At 41.5% G+C, this 19,567-nt stretch overlaps 1 protein-coding gene across 1 annotated transcript in view; it reads right to left on the bottom strand.

Moving 5' to 3' along the window:
* The window catches only part of CSMD1 (CUB and Sushi multiple domains 1), a 1,818,880-nt gene that overhangs the window by 535,401 nt on the left and 1,263,912 nt on the right, over positions 1-19,567 (bottom strand). The gene's annotated exons all lie outside the window — the stretch shown is intronic.

Below are 19,567 nucleotides of genomic sequence, written 5' to 3'. Positions count from 1 at the left end.
CAATCACTCTTCTATTTAATAGTCGCTGACATGTTTTTTTTTTTCCATCTTCTTCTAATTTTCTATTACTCAAGAAATTACAGACTAATAAATCCTTGAAAATAATATATAATGAACACTTCTTTTCTCATAAAACATGACTTAAAATGTCTATGTAGAGTATGATATAAATTACAGTGACAGTGAAAAATACCACCCAAACGTATGTTTATAATCTATAGCCTGGAGGTCCAGCAGGTGGAGAGACTCAAGACGCATTGTGTAAAAAGTATTGTTGGTTCCATATATATGCGTTAGCATACGGTATTTGGGGGAGGGGGAAGCTGGGGGGAAGTGAGAGTAGCATCCACATATAGACACTACCAAATGTAAAATAGATAGCTAGTGGGAAGCAGTGGTATAGCACAGGGAGATCAGCTCCGTGCTTTGCGATGACCTAGAGGGGTGGGATAGGGAGGGAGGCTCAAGAGGAAGGGGATATGGGGATATATGTATGCATATGGCTGATTCACTTTGTTGTACAACAGAAACTAACACAGTATTGTGAAGCAATTATACTCCAATAAAGATGTATTAAAAAAAATTTTTTAATTTTTAAAAAAAGGTATTATTGGGAATGCCATATTTTCTTTCAGATGGACAAGTTGGAAAACTCGGTGAGACTTGACAGTTAATGGATGTTTCTTCCCCCCGCATGATGCAAATAAAATCTGACATGTATATCTAAGCCTGTTCCCAATTCAGAATCAAAAACCAATGCAATGGGATCAAAATATAGTGGAGAACTGCACTGGTTGTACATTCACACAAAAATCATATTTCATCCTTAGCCACTAATAGCCATTCTAATTTTGAAAAGGTATATAGATATTTCCTAATTAAAAAATATAAATGTTTTAAAGGTACAAATTTTCCAAAATTAAGAGATAAAGATATTCTATGTCCATCTGAAAACATTCAATTACCCTTAAACATGAAAACGTTGTGAAAACATTTACTCTGCTTTCAGCAACCATGTGTGCATCACAGTATAATCACCAGATACTATTTCTTAAGGACCTACTTAATGCACAGCACGCAAACAGCTACACGTATTAAAATACCATGCAGTGAAGATCACAGAAACAAAGGAAACAGATATATTCACTGAGATCTATCTGCATATTTAAAATACATAGAATTGAATCATTCCATCTCAAGAGGATTTCGTATAAAATATGAAGATGAATATGTGTGTCCCTTACCGAAAACATCTCTACATAGTTTTCATCTGGCTTTATCACCAGTACAGTGGAAGTCAGCAGGTCTGGGGTGTCCCCACCTGCATATTAAAAAGTCTGTCCTTGACCTGTAACCTCTAAGCCCTTGGAATGTCCTGCCTGATAAGAGTGTCTTTGTTGACCTGGAGGCCTTGGGCCACAGCAGGGAGTCTATGCTTCAGTGTGATTATGGTGGGAGCCTTGGGTCACGTGGTGGGAGCAGCTTGACTTCTGCAGGGGCTGGAGACTATGGGGAGCCGCGTGGGTGGTCAGTCATGCCTCTGTGACTGACCCCAATCAAAACCCTGGACCCCGAGGCTCGTGAGCTCCCCCAGCTGGCGATACTGCAGGCATGTCATTGTAGGTCATTGCTTGGAGAACACAGTTCCACAGGGAGAGGACACCTGCAGGCTGGCTCCTGGTCTCTCCTGGACTCTGCCCTGGGAGTTCCTTCTGTTCTCTGACCTTAGTCTGTTCTGTTTGCTGAAATAAACCATAAAAGTAAAATGGCTTTTCTGAGTTCTGTAAGTCCTTCCAGGGAATTGTCGGACCTGAGGGCTCTCTTGGGGACTCCCAAACCACATTCCCAACTAAGAAAATAACAGGCATGATAACCACTCTGCTTAATCAGACTGCCTGGTTCACACCTGGTCTAAGGCACACACCGCTCAATTGACTACCTACCCCCTTTTTTCCCTGTCTCTCTAAAGTCTGAGGGGAAAATCTTTAGGAGTCTGTGTAAGGCAATCAAAGCCATCTTATTCACATAATCAGTTGTACTTGAGGAAAGTACATGTGACTTAACATTGGCCATAAAATGTGAGAGAACTCTTTGGCGGAAGTGTTCTTTCTCTCAAAAAGAAACATGATACAGGGGCATTCTTCCTAGTCTTGGTCACTGGTGCAAACGGACAGGTGAAGCCTGGAATGGTCGTCTTGCAGCTGTGATGGGATTAGCTCACTCAGTGAGGGTGGCAGAGAGGGTCCACTGACAATGTTATTGGGTCCCTCAATAATAGACCTAAAAAATACCCCCCTTCCACACTTCTACATCCACGTGATGATACATTTTCTTTAGTGCTGAAGCTACTTTTGAGTTCTGTGATATATCTTATGTTAAGCCATGTGATGCTCTGCAGTCAGAAACATCCTAACTGAAAACTGGTTGCCCCACTTGCTACCCGTGCTTCGTGGGGAAGTTTTGTAAACAATGTATATCTGAGATTCCTCATCTGTAATGTAAGGATGGCGATTATACATACTTTGGAGGGTTGTCCTGAGTTTTGGCAACTTAAAGGTCTGAATCCAAATGTCAACACACTTCCTAACCCGAATAAATTACATAATCTCTATGAATCTGTGTTTTATTCGTAATGTTACTTGCCATAACTTCAGAATTGTTCCCCTGATCTTAACATAATGAAATACATAAAGGTATCTGATAGGAAGAATACAAATGGTTTGCTTTCTTCTGTATCAGGATAATACTTTAGTCAATAATGTCTAATATTTGATTACTTATTATGGACTGGGCACCACTGTAAGCACTTTCTGAATCTATGATTTAATCCTCCCAACACTCCTGTGAAATCGGACGACAGAAGAGTAATCTTTGGCACAAGGATGTTAAGTAACTTTCCTGAGGACACACAACTGGTGAACCAAGGAGCTAGGACTTAAACCCAAGCACAGCGGGGGTTCTCAGTACCTTCCTGACATTGACTGCTGTCTCCCTCCCCACATTTCACCGGACTTCAAGACCCCATTGTTGCAAATCTTGGTTTTTAGAACTGGGCTTTTAAACATCAGTAGACCAAGTCCACTCAATCAATCACACGTATACCAGAAACAATACACAGAGAAGAATATGTTATCCATTTGAGCCAGTTCTCCAACAGCAGTACGAGTTTTCTCTGGGGAATCAGAGCAAGAACGTCAACACCGGCTTTGTGTTGAGAGAAAAGCCCTGCTCTTCGCCTGCCCCCACATCTCAAGCTGGTCTGGAAATTCTGAGCCCTGGAGACATGATGGTGTGATGACAGGACCCCATGCATCTCCAAATACACGGATCTACAAATATACTGGACTAGAAAGAATTATGGAAGAAATACTTCCTTCCAATGTAGCTTCTGGAAAGGGTCAAGACCCTATGGGTTTCTCTTACATGGTAACTTTCAGGAGCAGAAGAAACATGCACAGTCTGTGTGTAAAAAGAATATTTCTCTCTAGAATAGGAAGTCAGCAGACAGGAAAAGGCTCTTGGTCAGAGCAAAGAGTATGTGGTCATGACCTGAAGCCGAAGCCGAGGACCCACAGCCCATCTGGGGGAGAGGTGGTCTCAGGGGAGGGGGAGGAACAGAGAAGGGGTTAACTCATGGGAATTTTATGTTGCTAATTTTTTTAAGAGATGTATATGTTTTCAGTATTTGATGCTTCATATTAACCATGGTTTGCTGGATTCATCCTTGTTTGTGAAGGAAAAAGAAAGGCAACACCACCAAATGTTAAATAAGCTTTGTGAAATTTGTATCACCTTTTTAAATTCCCTGTTTTGTTTTCATGTACCTTCAGTTGTGTGTGTGTGTGAATTGTGGCCTTAAAAGTTGTCATTAATCGGCCTCCCCGGGCCCGTGGATTCCTTACTGCAGAAGGCTCTCAAACAGTCTGCTTCTCAGAAACGCACATTTAACACGAAATGGGCAATCACTTTGCTGGAGTAAATTTCCTCTTTCAGACTTTCCATTGGCTTCTTCCGTGTGCGCCATTAATCCCTACGCAAATGCAGGGTAGAAAGTGTCAGCAGCCACTAGCTCTCTCCTCCAGGTGGAGGGGCAGCGAGCTGCTAACACGTAACCCCAAACCCCCAGCAGGGGCATTTCACTCACTACCTCCTGTAACGGCTTCAAACTGAGCAGATCTCAGAAGCAGGGGTACAAACCTGGTGCTTCTCGAACACACAGATCTCCTACTTTATTATTAAGTGTCTTCGTGTGACTCTGCCTTTATCTGGCAGGATGTGTAGACACTCCTTAGAGTAAAGGATAACTTGGTCATTTGGGTAAACATTTTTATCTCAGTACAAAATAAAGGAGCATAGAACAGGGAGGAAATCTTGTTTTTAAATCACAATTTTATCTCTGTTATGAAATGCTTATGTCACCAGAAGCTGTCAGACAGCTTCTGAGAGGATACAAGTCTCTACACTCATATAAGAATTCCAAATACATCTTCTACTTGTAAAAGGGAGGCAGGTCCTGGGAACAGACTCTGATAATCTGACACCCTTGAGGTCAGCATTTTCCTTCCCACCAGACCAGCCAGGGCTCTGGCCACCAATGCTGCACAGCCACCACCTGTGTGACAGTCCAGGCAGGTGTGCACCTCAGCTAATCTCTCCCTCCAAACAGCCCTGACTGTCCTGTTCTGGGTAGAGCTCACCTCAGTCAGGTTTCAGGACATAAGCAATGTGTGCAAACAAGTTCACATTAAGGTAAGTAAGAAACATAAACACTGAATGAATTCCTGACATAATCAGGTGAGCCTAGACATCCTGGGAGGTAAGCAGTCCCAGAAGATGGGAATCTCACTAACAGGAGCTGGAAAGCCTGGCTGCCCGGAACTTCCCTCTTGTAACGATACTCAGGACGCAGGAGACAGTAGATGAAGTCTGGGGCCCCCCAGCATGGAACTTCCCAACCTACACAGACAGATCGAAAGACTGATATATTATATATTTCTATTTAAGTATATTTTATATTCTTTATACATAATATAATTATAGATATAGATATAGATATAACTATATGAGACCCCCCCTAGAGAATCACTCACAGTAAAAGATTTGACAAGGAATAAACCCACCATGAAAACGATCTGGAAGACTTAGAACTTAGACTTAGAACTTAGACTTAGAACTTAGACTTAGAACTTAGACTTAGAACTCTAAGTCAGCATTTATATGGGTTCACAACCTAAATTCAAGGAACCCATGTGTCGCTGCAAATCTCAAGGTGAAACCAGAATTCAAGGATATTCTTTAGTAGTGACCGTAGGAAACTGGCAGAAGCAAACCAAGTCCTCTCTGGGGGAACACGGCTTCCATCAGAGCCTCAAAGAACCTCCAGTGATCCAAGGAACATGAGTTCACTGTATAAAAGAAAAGTAACCCACACCATCAGACAAGGACTTAGTGAAGACAAGGCCAGGAGTGATAGTCCAGATTCCCAGGCAGTGGGCCTACAGGGACCTCAGCGGTAGACGCCTGTTCAGTGTGTACATATGACTAAGAGAAAGGCCAACAGTGTGACCAAGGAACAAGAAGAGACAAACAATTTCCAAGAGGCTTTAAACTAACCCAGTAGAGCCTCTGGAAATGAAACACATAAATTAAAAACACACTGTATGTTTCTATAGATTAAAAAATGTAATCGCTGAAAAAAAGATTACAAATGGCAGAAATCAAGATTAATGCACACAAAAATAGACCTTAAGAAATTATTCAGAATATAGCACAGAGTTTTAAAAAATAACAGCTGCGGATGTGAAAGTTCAGGGGTACAAGGGAGAGAGTGAGACGGTCTGCATATGACTTCTTGAAGTCTCAGAAGATGATTTAAAAATCAGGAAGATGCAATGCTTAAAGCTATGATGTGTGAGATCCAGATGAGGGCAGCTCAGGATGATCAGCAGAACAGCAAAGACAAGGAGAGGATCTTAGCAGCTAAAGGGTCTGGAAGGGAGGGGGAGCAATAGCGAGGAGGCCAGGGCACTGGGGATGGGGCCCACCAGCTGGGGACACCCCTGCAGACCCTTCAGGTGCTTTCACACCAGTTAGCAGAAGCACCACTTTGCCTTTTCCTGCGTTGCTCACCCACCAGCCACAAAGAGGAAGAGAGCAATCCAACCACTGCATCATTAACAGAATTAAATTAATCACTAGGACAATCAACCTAATTAATTAATTTCAATTGGATAGCGGTTCAGTTAATCAGCTTGATCGGATTTGATATCTGGGAATGGGATCGGCAAGCCCTAAAGGACTACGGATTTGGTTAGTTGGAAGGCGGCAGCAGTGACATTCCTGACAGAGGAGACGGGCATGTCTAATGGCCCTTGTTTCGAAAACAACTGGAAGCACATTTGAGACAAGTGGCATCAGAGCATCTGATTTTTGTCTCTAAGGACGAGCTCTAAGCCAGCAGTATCAGCATCACCTGGGAACTTAGAAATACAGATTTTCTAAAGTTCGGACCCCACGCCAGACCTACTTCACCAGAAACTCTGGGGGTGGGTCCAGCAGTCTGTGTTCTAGTAAACTCTCCAGGTGGATCTGATGCAGCTAAAATTCCAGCACCATTGCTCTTGCGGAATTTAAACAGCAGTATCAACAGCACTCGTCTGTGATCAGTGTTGCTGAAAGCGCAGGTTGGGAAGCCCCTGGCTTTGAGTTTTGTTGAGAGCTGTAAAACGTACAGGTGTGAGGCCTTGGACCGCTGAGATGAGAGGAAGATGAGGGTCTGATAACTGCAGCTCTGCAGTTTCCTCACCTTAAAACAGGGCAGTAAGAAGACAAGAGAAACCAGGCAATGTTCCTTTGGACGACCACACTTCTCCTCTTGTCAGCGAAAAGAGGTTGGAGAGAAGGCGAGAAGTTAAAAATGAGAGGTTAGGATTGAACTGAAACATCGCAAGGCTTAGAGAGGAACAAAGGAGACAAGATGTGGGTGGTTGGAGAAAAGCATCCATAGAATCGCTGTTTCCCTGGGAACTCCAGGTTTTCTGATGCTCAAATCTCTAAAGGAAAAGACAAATCACTTATTCTCTCCCCACCTGTGTTCTTTCTTCCTCAGCTCTTCATGTGATGGGAAAACCCAGCAACTTGTTACAATGTTGAATTGTAAAGCTTCTGTCCTGAAGCTGTGGACCAATCTGAACAGCGAGATCAGTAACGTGAGATGAAATTTCCAGAGTTAACTCCCTACTCTGCTTAGTCCCCACTCCCACAAAATCAATGGCAGCAAGAATCAGAAGCCCGCCCAGACCAACAATGGGTCAGCGTCAACGCATTTGCCTCTGGAAGCTGCAACACAATGAACACAGCCGAACACACAAGCATTCTTTCAGAAGCAGGAGTGAAAGCCTTGGAGGGAACACCTTCCCTTACGAGGAAAAGGCTTTGACAGCCAGGCTGGTAGAAGCTGAGCTTCAAGTGTCTCTGCCTTATGCTCTCAGAGGAAGGGAAGGGCTGGCAAGAGACAAAGGGAGAGACCTTGGCTGGCCGCTAATGGGGGAGGAGGATGGTCCCGGGGGAGGACAGAGGCCACGTTGAGGAGGGGAGCCTCCTGCATTTGCAGACACAGCAGGGAGACCTCAGACAGCCACAGGCCGCCGTGCGACTGGATTTTGAGAGTTTATTTTACTTTGCAAAAGAGATGGAGGCTTCTTCTCACATCTGATTATAGAGACAAAGTTATGTTGTTTTAAGAAAAAAATAAAACGAAATACATACTGAAAGAAAGGGGTCCATTAAAATGATGTTACTCTAAGAGAAGATTAACTCCAATGTTTAGTGGATGTTTAAGCATGTATTGGGCAATTTGGGTATGAATACTATTATCGTCAAAATATGTCTTCCTTTACTTCTTGACTTGTAAATTCTATGTATCAAAATGTATCCTAAGGAAATATTTAAGAAAACTTGTTTAAAAAATACTAGCAATAATGAATGATATTTATAACAATTTCAGTATAGTAATAGTAAAAGTGCTGGTAACATCCTAAATTCACAACAAAAGGAAATGGATTAAATTAATTGTGGCATACCTGCAAAATGGAAAACTCTTCAGCCAGTAAAATATATTTGGAAGAATGTTTATCAACATAGAAAAATATTTATAATACATGAAATGAAAAACAAACAACAAAAACAGTTATGGAGTATTTGTCATATTGGAAAAAATTATTACATGCACATATACGTAGAAAAAGCAAGGTTATATACCCAGATGTTAACTGCAAATTTTTGCATTTAAAAATAGAGATTTTTATTAAACAGTTTGTTTTTTATTTCTTTTATGCTTGCATTGCTTTGTAATAAGAAATCAAATGTCTACCTCAATTAAAAAAAAATTAAGTACATTGTTTGAAAATAAGGGAAAATTGCATCTATTAAGAAAATAATCATTTCCTTTTGAAATGTAAATAAAAATCTGGTGGTTTAGTAGCCGGGATTCAGGGGAGAAGTAACATTTCATAATGTACGAATTTGTTTCCCTGATAGTCAATAGGACTGCCCAAAACAGCAGTTAGGAAACCACTAAAAATGAGTAACTTCCTAGGTTCCTGCCAAAAGCATACTCAAAGGGCCCTGATTTGCCTAGTTTTCACATCTCATTAGCACTTCTTTTAAACAGAGCTTTCAACCTGGCAGACGGGAGAGGATGTTTTCCACGGATAACCACCACCGTCTTCAATCTTTTATTGATCCAGCCCTTCCATCCTTCCCTTGCCCTTTCCCACGGGCTGGCCTCACTCCCCTCTGACTTAATTTTGTGTGCATCCCTGCCTTGCGGGTGGAGTGGGTATGGCAGATAGAAAACATATTCATACCTCTATAACTATACATCAACCTCTATAATAATTCCCAACTGAAAGAGCCAGGAGGTGTGAGTTTTCACAATGTTTCAGCAGCTCTGTCCTGCCTCTTCTGGAGAAGCTTTGATGCCCTCAGGGAGCAAACCTGGCATCTTCTGTGTCGTGGAAGGCAAGTTCAGCCCTTGACGTGGTAACACCAACTGAGTTAGGAGCTGACAGCAATAACCCTGTTCATGTAAGCTAGTGGGGCAGGACCATTCTGTGGTGTGACTACAGACAGGGGCATATGACGGCCTGTACTCCTGAAAAACATCTGTGCTGTGACAAAGAAAGGAGAAGGAACTATTCCAGATTAAAGGAGACCACCCAATGCCATGTCTGAGCCTGGGATGGATCTGAGGTCAGGAAGGAAATACAGCATAAAGCTCCTTTCTGGAACCATTGGCAATATTTGAAATTTGGTACAATGCTATTTTATGAAAGTATTAAATTAAGTTTCCTGAATTTGAAAATTATAGAGTTGTTATTGTAAGATACTGATTTTGTTCTTAGGAAATAAATATTGAAGTATTGGTTAGGGGGAGAGAGAGAGAGAGAGAACATAGAAAGAACAAACATGGCAAAATGTATAAGGTTGGTGAATATGAGAGAAGAGTACTTAGTTTGCACTTGTCTTGTAACTATTCTGTAAGCTGGGAATTATTTCAAAGTAACTGTTATACTTGGTTTGTTTGTAGAAAAGTGTTGTATCTCTTCATAAAGCGTTGAAACCTACTGTAAATAGTGGGGGTTTGCAAGGAGGCAGAACATCCTCCAGGGTTTGGGCAGCCAATCAATGAACCACACATACCGAGTGGCTAGAGACGGAGGACAAAGGTATAACTGAGAATTTCCAGCTGCAGGTGGAGGTTTCTACCAAGAAGGGGACCCGCTAATTTGCTCTGGGACTCTGCTCCCACCACTGGAAACTGATTTGGTTCCTGACAACTACAACTTGTCTTTCTCTGTTGTTTCCATTCCCTGTCTACTTTCCTTTATTGCTCATGAATTAAGTGGGGTGAGTGCACAGGCACTGCATTTCATTTGCCTCTTTTATAAGGTGGTCAGTGGTACATTTTGATTGACATCAAACAGAGAGAAACTGATTCTGTGAATACATCCTCTTTCTCCACTGGTGACATGCTCATTCAACTTTTAATTTTATATTCTACTCATTTATTCTTTTACTTTAAAAAAATCTACATACCATGACTGATGAGATTCAAGCTTTTACACGTGTCATTATAAAATGATTTTATAATACTTTTATTTATAAATTTTATAATATTTTGTATTTAGTTGTTATGTATTATAGGAACATCTTTCTTTAAATGGGGTAATGTATTCTAAACAAAGTGAATCTGTATAGTTTTCCCTTCAGGTCAGGTGTCTTGTTTCAAAGATTTCTCATTAAAAAAGAAATCAAATGCCAAATAAGGTTAGAATTGTACAATTCAAGTTGTTTATTTTTGGTATCAGCTTAAGAGATTCTCAATAAAAAGGAAAAAAATAGTACTGGGGAGGGACTTTGCTGAATTACAAAGTCATGTGACTGGAGAGAGGGACAGAACCAGTTCACTGCAAACTTTTGCAAAGGTTAGACCAGTGATTCTTAACCAGGGGCTGTCTTGCCCTAGAGGAGACCTTTGGCTGTCACAACTGGGAGGCTACTACGGGCATCTAGTGGGTAGAGGCTAGGGTCCTTAAACATCCCACAGTGCACAGGACAGTCCCCCACTCACCCACCCCCTGCACCTCCCACCAGAATTATCCCACCCCAACATGGCATTGTCAAGGGTGAGGGAATTGATATTTGTGTACGGGTGTGACACGGATGAGGAGGTAGAGATTCAGACACTGCAAAAAAGTGGTCCCTGCATACAGGTCAGTAAGGGCAGCGCAAGGGTTGGACCCAAAATTTGCCTGCTTCAAAAACTGCTTACATGAAGCTCAATCTAAAGCATTCCACAACCTCTCTGAACTCTTTCTTACTGTTCAAAACTCACCACTTACGACTCCACTTTCAATCTCCACAACCTCACGTCTCCAACATAACAGCCTGTGCACCAACCAAGTGCCCTCATCCCTGCTGACGTAAGTCAGTGTGGCGCATTACCAGTCTCTTCCTTTGCTCACCGTGTCTCACTCCACTGTCCTTTTCTCTTCCCCTGCCACCCCTCCCTCCCTCCTTCCGGGGTCCACTCACAGCAGACTCGACTCAAGGGTAAGAAGACAATGAGGAAGCGGCAAGTTCAGGAAGCGCTGTCGCGGCGGCCACTCCAGACCCACACGGTGACGCCGAGACCAGGCAGCCAGTGCCAGGCTGGGGGCTGATGCTACGGGAGGCAGCGGCACAGCCTGCCACAAAAACGCACCATCTACGCCCTGCCCGTCACAGCGGTGACTCGGCTCCCAACCTGAGTCATCCCAACAAAGGAACCCAATCCTACCCAGAAGCCTAGTGCGAGCGGTCTGGGGGTGTGTGAGCTTCTGCCCACGAAGGATGTCACCTGAGGTTGTTCAGCAACCAATCCACAGTGTTGGTCATCCTGACAAAGCTCAGTTACTGGTGTTTTACAACTTAGGCTCTATTAAAGAGACTGTGTTAATAATGTTGACAAGTTTGCTTACGTGTCCTGAGGACCTGAGGTGTCCTGTGTGAATGCAATCTGCCAAAGTAGCTGATGTCCTGTGAGCTTCATTACAATTCTCCACGACTTCCGATATTATACAGATGTCCTTATGTCACCTTAGCTTGGGAACTGCGACTGAGCTTCTGTGCATGACGAACACTGACGCTTACCTGTCAATGTACCCTGTACTCACACAACATCTGCATGCGTCGGCTACTTAACAATGCAAATATCCCCCCCTTTAAAAATTTTTATGCTTTTCTTCCTTATGGTGTCCAGTTGTGATCCATCTCATTGATGGCTGTTGATTAGAACATACTGGATACTGCCTGTTTGCACTAGAGGCATGTAACAATCTTTTTTTATCACAATACACTGAAATGTTTTTATAGAATTGGGCTAAAATAATCATTTATTCTGAAAAGATGAAAGGTAAACATATTAGAGGGTAAATATGCCTACTACTAAGGAGTGCTATCTATATAACTATTACCATCATGTAGGTATTTTTAATGTAGCATGCTACTTTTCAAATGAATTAAGATGTACTAGACACCAAAAGTCACGCAATATTTTCTCTGCTTTATGTATTTTCTGCTACTTGAATCTGGACCTCAAACTTAATATTAATCTTGGAGCAAAAACAACAACTCCTACAAATCTACCTGCATTTAATTAAATGTTAGAGGAAATCTAAATGTCTACTGTTAAAACTGATATTAAAATCTATCAATGATATTAAATTCACTAGTACCAAATTGTGGCCTTATCACACACTGTATAAGTTGTCAAATTTGGGAGTATCTTGCTAGATGTTTTATCCATTTTTTAAGTACGTAAACATTTTATCCATAGCTATTTAGCTGGATGCTTCCTCCATGGCACAGGTAGTTTGATATTACACTGTCTAATTTTTATGAATAATCTTAAATGATAAGAGATACTAGAAAAGAATAAACAAGCCACGTATTATAATAAAAAAGTGATTACACCTTTATTTACAAGAGCTCAATGTGCTTTAATTGAAGCAAACTATGCTGACGTGGCAAAATGAACAGACCAAAAAAAAAGAACTGACTGTGTTCGGGGCTAAATTCAGCTGGGCTGGTTACAACGAGAGGGTCATGAAGCTGGCCCCCTGCCCAGGCTCCTGGCCTTGATTCCATTCTCACAGGTTGTACACTCTTAGTTATTCTAAGTATCTGTAGGCTTATGACTAACTTGGTCTGCTGACTATGGACGTGCAAGGGAATACCCTACTAACACTTCAAAGTGATGAATCACCAAGGTCAGCCTCACACAGACAGGGCATCGATAGCTCAATGAGAAGACCCGCCATCACTTCCAGTACACAAATGCGGGTTATGCTGTAGAAAGTCTTTGCCCTTCTTGGTGTACCTTGAACTTGCCAAGGACTTAATGCCTCAGGGCCTTTGCACATTCTGTCCCCTCTTCCTGGAACATTCTTCCTCCACTGATGTGCACAGCTGGCCCCTTACTTCATTCAGGTCTCTCCTCTAATGTCACCTTAATAATGTAGTCTTTGCTGACCACTGGCAATCCCCATGTGCAGCTTTATTTTACTCCAGAACACTGACTGCTATCTGATACACTATATCTTTCCTTGTTCGTTTTCTGTCCCTTCCCCAACTCCCTGCACTGGACTATAAACTCTCTGAGGACAGAGGATTTATCTGTTTTGTTCACTGCTGTATTACCAGAACCTAGAACAGTGCGGTACATAGTTAGAACTCAATAAACATTCACTGAAGGGATAAATTAGCACCACTGAAGACTGAAGTCCCCTGTATTTTAACTACATAAAAGCAATAATTAGCACTCCTGGCACTATTAGTAACACTCAAGTTCGATTAAAACCTAATAAAAGCCACTTAAAAATGCTTTCTATCAGAAAACAGCACTTCATTAAGACACATTTATCAATGGAAAGCTTCACTTCTCCACACATGTACTTTATCACCTGAAAACACTGTAAAGTCACATATTTCAAAGTTTAAGAATATATATATTTTAAAAAATTATCCTCCTTATTCAGATGTTGTCTCACATAGATGTAAGGGAGCTACATTAGAAATGATTTAAAAAGAGTGAGGTGTAGTGATTCCAGTCCTTCCTCTATTTGACCCTGGCCTGTAACGGCCAGCTCTCCACCATCTCCAAGGCAGTGATTGGCAGAAGCCCAGCTGGAAGAATAAAGACCCCAGTGAGTGTCTGGCCACACCTCACTGGTGTCCCACGAGGGTCCTGAAAATACTTGTCTCTAAGGAGTAACACGTTTAATAACCAACACATATTTCATAGATGTGATTATATATTTCTTTGCATTCTCATACCCAGAAATGACAGCATCAGTGTTAAAAATCAACACTTGCTCTCATGTCTGAAACTGACAGTTTCATTTCACCCATGAGAGCCCACAGTTGTGGGCTCATAAAAAGTATGATTTGAAATTGGATTATTGATGTGAGAAGTCAAACCACCGCACAGAGGGGCTGAGTACACAGCATCCAGTTAGGCAGAAATCGCTATAATTATGTCTCATTTGTGTTAGCCTGGTGGGTGTTTGCAGGAAACAACCTTACCACCCACTCATGTTTCTCTTTATACCAGGAGCCACACAGGTATGCACACTCACACACCACTGAACACAGCGTAGTTCTCAGGGATATTTTAGTACTTACCTCCGGCCTGACTGAACTGTACACGGTACTTTGTAGGGACTGATTGAAAATAACATTGTTAGCCAGAACTTAGATATAATAAAAATATAAAGCTTTATGAAATTATGTAAGAACTTATGGTGGAGTTTGGAAAGATAAATATTTGGTGTCCAGTTGACATTTTTTTGTCTTAGACCAAGTGCAAATGTCAGTTGTGTGTGTGGGTGTATGAACGCATTTATGTTTAGGGGAAAAAATACAGAAAATGGTACACAGCATTCAAAAAATCAAGAGAAAACAAAAGTCTAAATCTGAAAGGTTAAGAGAAATTAAATTAAAAAAATAGGAATTAGCCATGTATATATGGAGAGTTTAGGAGAGGAATTAAATTTCTGCATAAACTCAGAGAACCCACACATCATTTTCAAAATGAGTTGGCCTTTCTTTTGCTAGGTATGAGAGACTGAGGAAACTTGGTCAAAACTGGCTGAGTCTCAGGTCAGAGCAGAGGGGGCTCTGGGCATCTCTGCAGGAGACAGAACTCCAGGCCTGGAGCCAACCTGAACACACTCAACAAACGTCGTCCCCACTGGGTCTACCAATTAGCCCAGTGCTGTCATGGGGGCCAGAATCCATAGGGCCCTACTAGATGCCTCATCACCTGCTTCCCACCCACCCACTGGACCAGGAGACAGGCACTAGCCTCCACACAGTCCAGCCCTGAGCACCTTGTCTGGCATTTGCTGCCATGTTGGTCTTGATGCTTCTCTGGAACAAAATGTCATGTGTGTGTGGGGCAATACAGCAAAAGCTCTCTTATCTTCTCATTTTTCTTTAATTAAAACAATCAGTTAAAGAGGGAAGCTATTTTTTAAAAGTGCCTGTGCTTCTTTTAACTAGCTTCTTTTAATTCCAAACATGAAGATGTACATTGATTTTCCAAACTTCAGCTCTAGAGCTAACACACTTTCTTTTGAGTATAGGTCCACAGGCAACATAGTTTTTTGCAAAACCAATTCATCAATGACCATCTAAAACTTTCAGTTTTTAGTGACTATAAAGTAAAGTGAGAACTTAAGACCCCCGAAGGCTACCGGAATGCATAACCCTTCTATTCTCTAAAAAGTGTTCTCCCCCACAATTTTTTGCAGTCATCTTGCCTACAGTTAATTTGGCAGTAATTTTTATTTTTAGCTATTTTTCTATGGACAGAATAACTCGCTTTTAAAAACCTCATATATCATTGGTTTATCTGAGATTTTATTAAATTACATAATTATGATGACAAATGACACTGACAGAAATAGTTTTGGCACAAATGCAAAACCAGATTCTGGATGAGCCCACACCATACCTGCTGAGAAACCCAGCCACGCTAAGTACTAGGAGGAACCTAGTTCCTCCCCTAGTAACGACCATTCAGCCAGCCAGGTGCCTCCAGCAAGAAGCATTAAAGGAGCCAGTTAATCCTGCAAGTGAAGTGGATTTTGTGGAAGCACACACCACACACAAACACTTCTCCTGTATATATGCCCATTCTAAATCATTTATAACTTAGCACAGACTTGCAATCAGGCAGTTAGGTATTATGTAAGAAAACAAGAGAGGCTGGCTCTAAAAGCACAAAAGAAGACAAAGTCTTCAAACATTTTTAAGACTGAACCAAGAGAGACTCATGGCAGATGCACCAGACTTCATTTCACAAGAGAACAGACAGGCATAATCTTCTCTCTGTGAGGCCAGGAACAAGAGGAAGGACTGGGTGTCCCAAAGCGCTCTCAAATTTATTCTACGAATCCCAAAATCCCTTTCCCTGCAGAGGATTGGTGAAATAGCTTTTATTTCACCACTAAAACTAAAATTTAAATTGGAAATCCCTCTGGGAAATATGAATGTGAGATATTTCAACCCATGTCCAAATCCCCCTGGCATGCACAAAGCTGCTCCCAGAAGACTGTGGGGTGGGTAGACTCAGTACAGAGAGGGGGGAGAAGGTCTCTTGACGAAGGTGATGTCTGAGCACAATGGGAATGTTTCCTCCCACAGTTAAGAGGGGGCTGCTGCAGGAGAGAACATGGGGGCACCACTGAGAACAGGAAGGGAAACAGGAAAGCCAAAGTGAGTGCACTCAACCCAAAACATTCCCCCAACTAGCCAAGAATCATGAGGCTTCAGGCACAAAGGTATAACACTACTTTCTCAGAAAACCTTTCTAAGCAGTAGTTTTCATTTTACGGGTGATCCATGCTCTTCCTTGTTATTTTTCCTCTCTGTGGATGACTTATACACAACGACTGAGATCTCCATGAGAGTAAAAGGCAGTCTTTGGTGGAGAAAAATCTGCACTGGGAGCGTTTACTAGGCAACAGTGAAAGCTTCAGTCTCCTAATTCCCCAAAATAATCTTATATGCTCAAGCAGGAGCAGAGGGCAGAGAGTTTGGGTTGCTCCATGGAGCCTTTTTCTCTCCTTTCTTCGTTGCTGGTACAGCTCTTTTTTTATAAGAAGGACTTTAAGCATTGGAGATTGACTTTACCAGCCAGCCGGCAATGTTTATGTGTGGGTGTATGACCTAATCATGGCCAATAAGACATGGGGGAAAGTCTGTGGGGCATTTCTGAGAAAGACATTCCCCTCGACAAGTCCCCACCCCTCTCTTACTGCATTTGGGCATTCATTGCCCTGGGAGAACAAGGACAGTGTCTGCAGTTCTCCAGCAGAAGGTAAAAGTCAAGAAAACACTTAGGAAGTTGACCCAGGAGCTTGAAGTTACTGAGCTATTAAAATAACACTGGATCCCTACCTTCAGACTTCCTGACATTGAGAGAAACAAAACTCTGTGGTTTCAGCCACTTTAGGTCAAATGTTCTGCTACTTGCAGCAAGAGACCCCTAACTCTGGAAGCATAAAAATAAAGAAGAAATAGGGCATCAACACACTCACCTAAAGCTTAGATTTCCAGGGACCTCAGTCATCCAGAAGACAGCTATAAGCTTAGCAGACAGGCTAAACTAGACAGGCCTATGAGTGGAAGCACAGAAACCATATAAGCACCTCACGCACTTTACCCCCAAGAGCATATCTGTAACTATCCTAATATTTAGAGTTAATCCTCAAACTGCACATCACAAGGAAACGTATAAATGTGAGCAGCACCGTAATGAGGGCCCTGTGTGAGCAAAGGAGAGTGGTCACTAGGAGGAAAGACCAAAAACATAAAACACAATCAATTAACTTGAACAACGTGTACTCACACCAACTCTGCCCCAGATGCAGTGTGAACACAAATAAGCACTGCCCCGCCCACAAAGAGCCCAGGTCACACCTGGGAGTGTAGGGGGGACACAAAAGAAAAGGATTAAAATTGCAGGTAATACACGTGATGGCAGGTTCATATAGAGAAAGCGTTCAAGGATTCTGGAGGAATGTGGAAGGATCCTACCATTACAGCAATGTGGAATATTTAGGTTAGGAAAAACAAGCTTTCTGATGCAAAAACCCTTGAGGGCATCACTTATTATCACCCCATATCAAAAGTCCCCATGTTGAAAAAACATATATATACTGTCTAGAAATACTGCAGAGAAAATATATTTTTGCTTTTCTGCAATTAAAATTTATGGATTAAAACATTTTCTCTGACAATTTAAAATAAATTTTAAAAACTAAATTTGGTTAATACTGGCTAAGTGTGTTAATTTTTAGACTTTTTCCACTCTTTAGAACTTCTAGCCTTGAGGTCAAGGTGACATTTTTGTTTCAAATATTGCCGAGAATTTGAGCTACATACTTTTGCTGACAATCGCAGAAATTTTGTGGAGTATGGTGTATGTGATGTGGTTATTTTTCTTGCTTCAGAAAGAAATTTTTTCTGTGTATAAGCCTGCTTATTCTGTGATCTTTTGTGTTGATAATCTGATCAAAATATATTTAATGAATAAGATAAAGGTATGCTGCTATTACAGTATGGTTTAAATGCTTTATGCCATATTCAGTTAAAAATGAGGCAAATAAGACATTACATATTATGATTTTAAAAAGAGTAATGTGTTTTCTGTTAATACTTTATATAATGAAACAGATTCTTTTTATATACATTATGTAAACCTATATGATTTTAAAGTAATGCTGGATTTGGTAAAAGGTTATAGAAAGTACCATAATGCATACTCCTGAACATATATGCAAATATAATAGGGGGGAAATACTGAAATACCACTTAATTAGTTGTCAGTGTTTTATCTTAATCTTAGTGTCTTTATTGTGAATGAGGAGATAATAGGTAATAAAAAAGACATGTCTGTAAAACGTGTACTAGAATATCACTGCTCAAATTTGGAAGCATTTGTGTTCCATCATGAATAATCGTTTGATGAAGAGGAATGAATTAGCATTTGAATATATTGAAAATCAGACATCAGAAACAGGTGAGCCTCTTGAACACCCCAGAGAAGCCTGGTGGAAAAGATTTCTCTGTTTATATAAAGTTCAAGTCCAGAACACAAACACAGGGCAAGGAGCTTTCAGCTATAAAATCATGAATCTAGCAGATACACCCTTACTGAAAGGCTGACCTGGTGCTGGCCTGGGGCTGGTACTTCAGTGACCACAATACACAGTGCCTGCCTCCTTGAAGTTCATAATCTACTGGAGAGTGACGGGTGACACCCAAATAAACAAGATATAATTTGCCAGATCCTGATAAGTGCTATGGAAAAAAAAAATCTGGGTACAGAGGACAGGGAATTTGCAGGGTAGGGCTGGAGCTTCCATGTTATGTAGATGGTCACGTAATTCCTGATAACTAAGGCTGGGTCTATTCCATGCCAGTGGCCGAGTTAAACCCTAGTGTTTTGCAGACGTCTCCAGCCGTTTTCAGGAAGACTCCCTCACCACCTGGACATTACGATGCCACTGTTGGCTTGCTAGCCAGCAGGATGACGTGCTCCTTTGCGTGAGGATACTGAGGGGGCTGGAGCCAGGCGAGCGTCGCCTTGGGGCCGAGTCAAAGACCATCTCTTCTGGGCCTAACCCTCCCACAGTCCAGAGGAACCATTCGGAAAAGAGAAGCAGCAGCAAATTCCAGATCTGGAGGCACCCTCCTCAAACTGGCACTAAGTATGATTACTTTTAGAGAAAATACTTAAAGGTTTAAGATTTTGCTTCTTCCTTTTCTTCTTCTCATATTTTCATCTTCTTGGAGTCTAGTGTTCTTTGTTTGTTTCATTTTGTTTTATTCTTATGTAAAAACATTGAAATCTATATCATAGGAACCTGTATAAAGTAAATAAATAAATCTTCTGAAAAAAAGAAAAAGATATAATTAAGTAAAATAAGCATAAGTTTGCTACAGGCTAGAATAA

Source organism: Eubalaena glacialis, chromosome 20 (assembly GCF_028564815.1).
Source record: "Eubalaena glacialis isolate mEubGla1 chromosome 20, mEubGla1.1.hap2.+ XY, whole genome shotgun sequence".
Taxonomy (NCBI): Eukaryota; Metazoa; Chordata; class Mammalia; order Artiodactyla; family Balaenidae; genus Eubalaena; species Eubalaena glacialis.
Note: the sequence above shows the minus strand (reverse complement) of the source record. Positions and strands in the feature narration are given on the sequence as shown.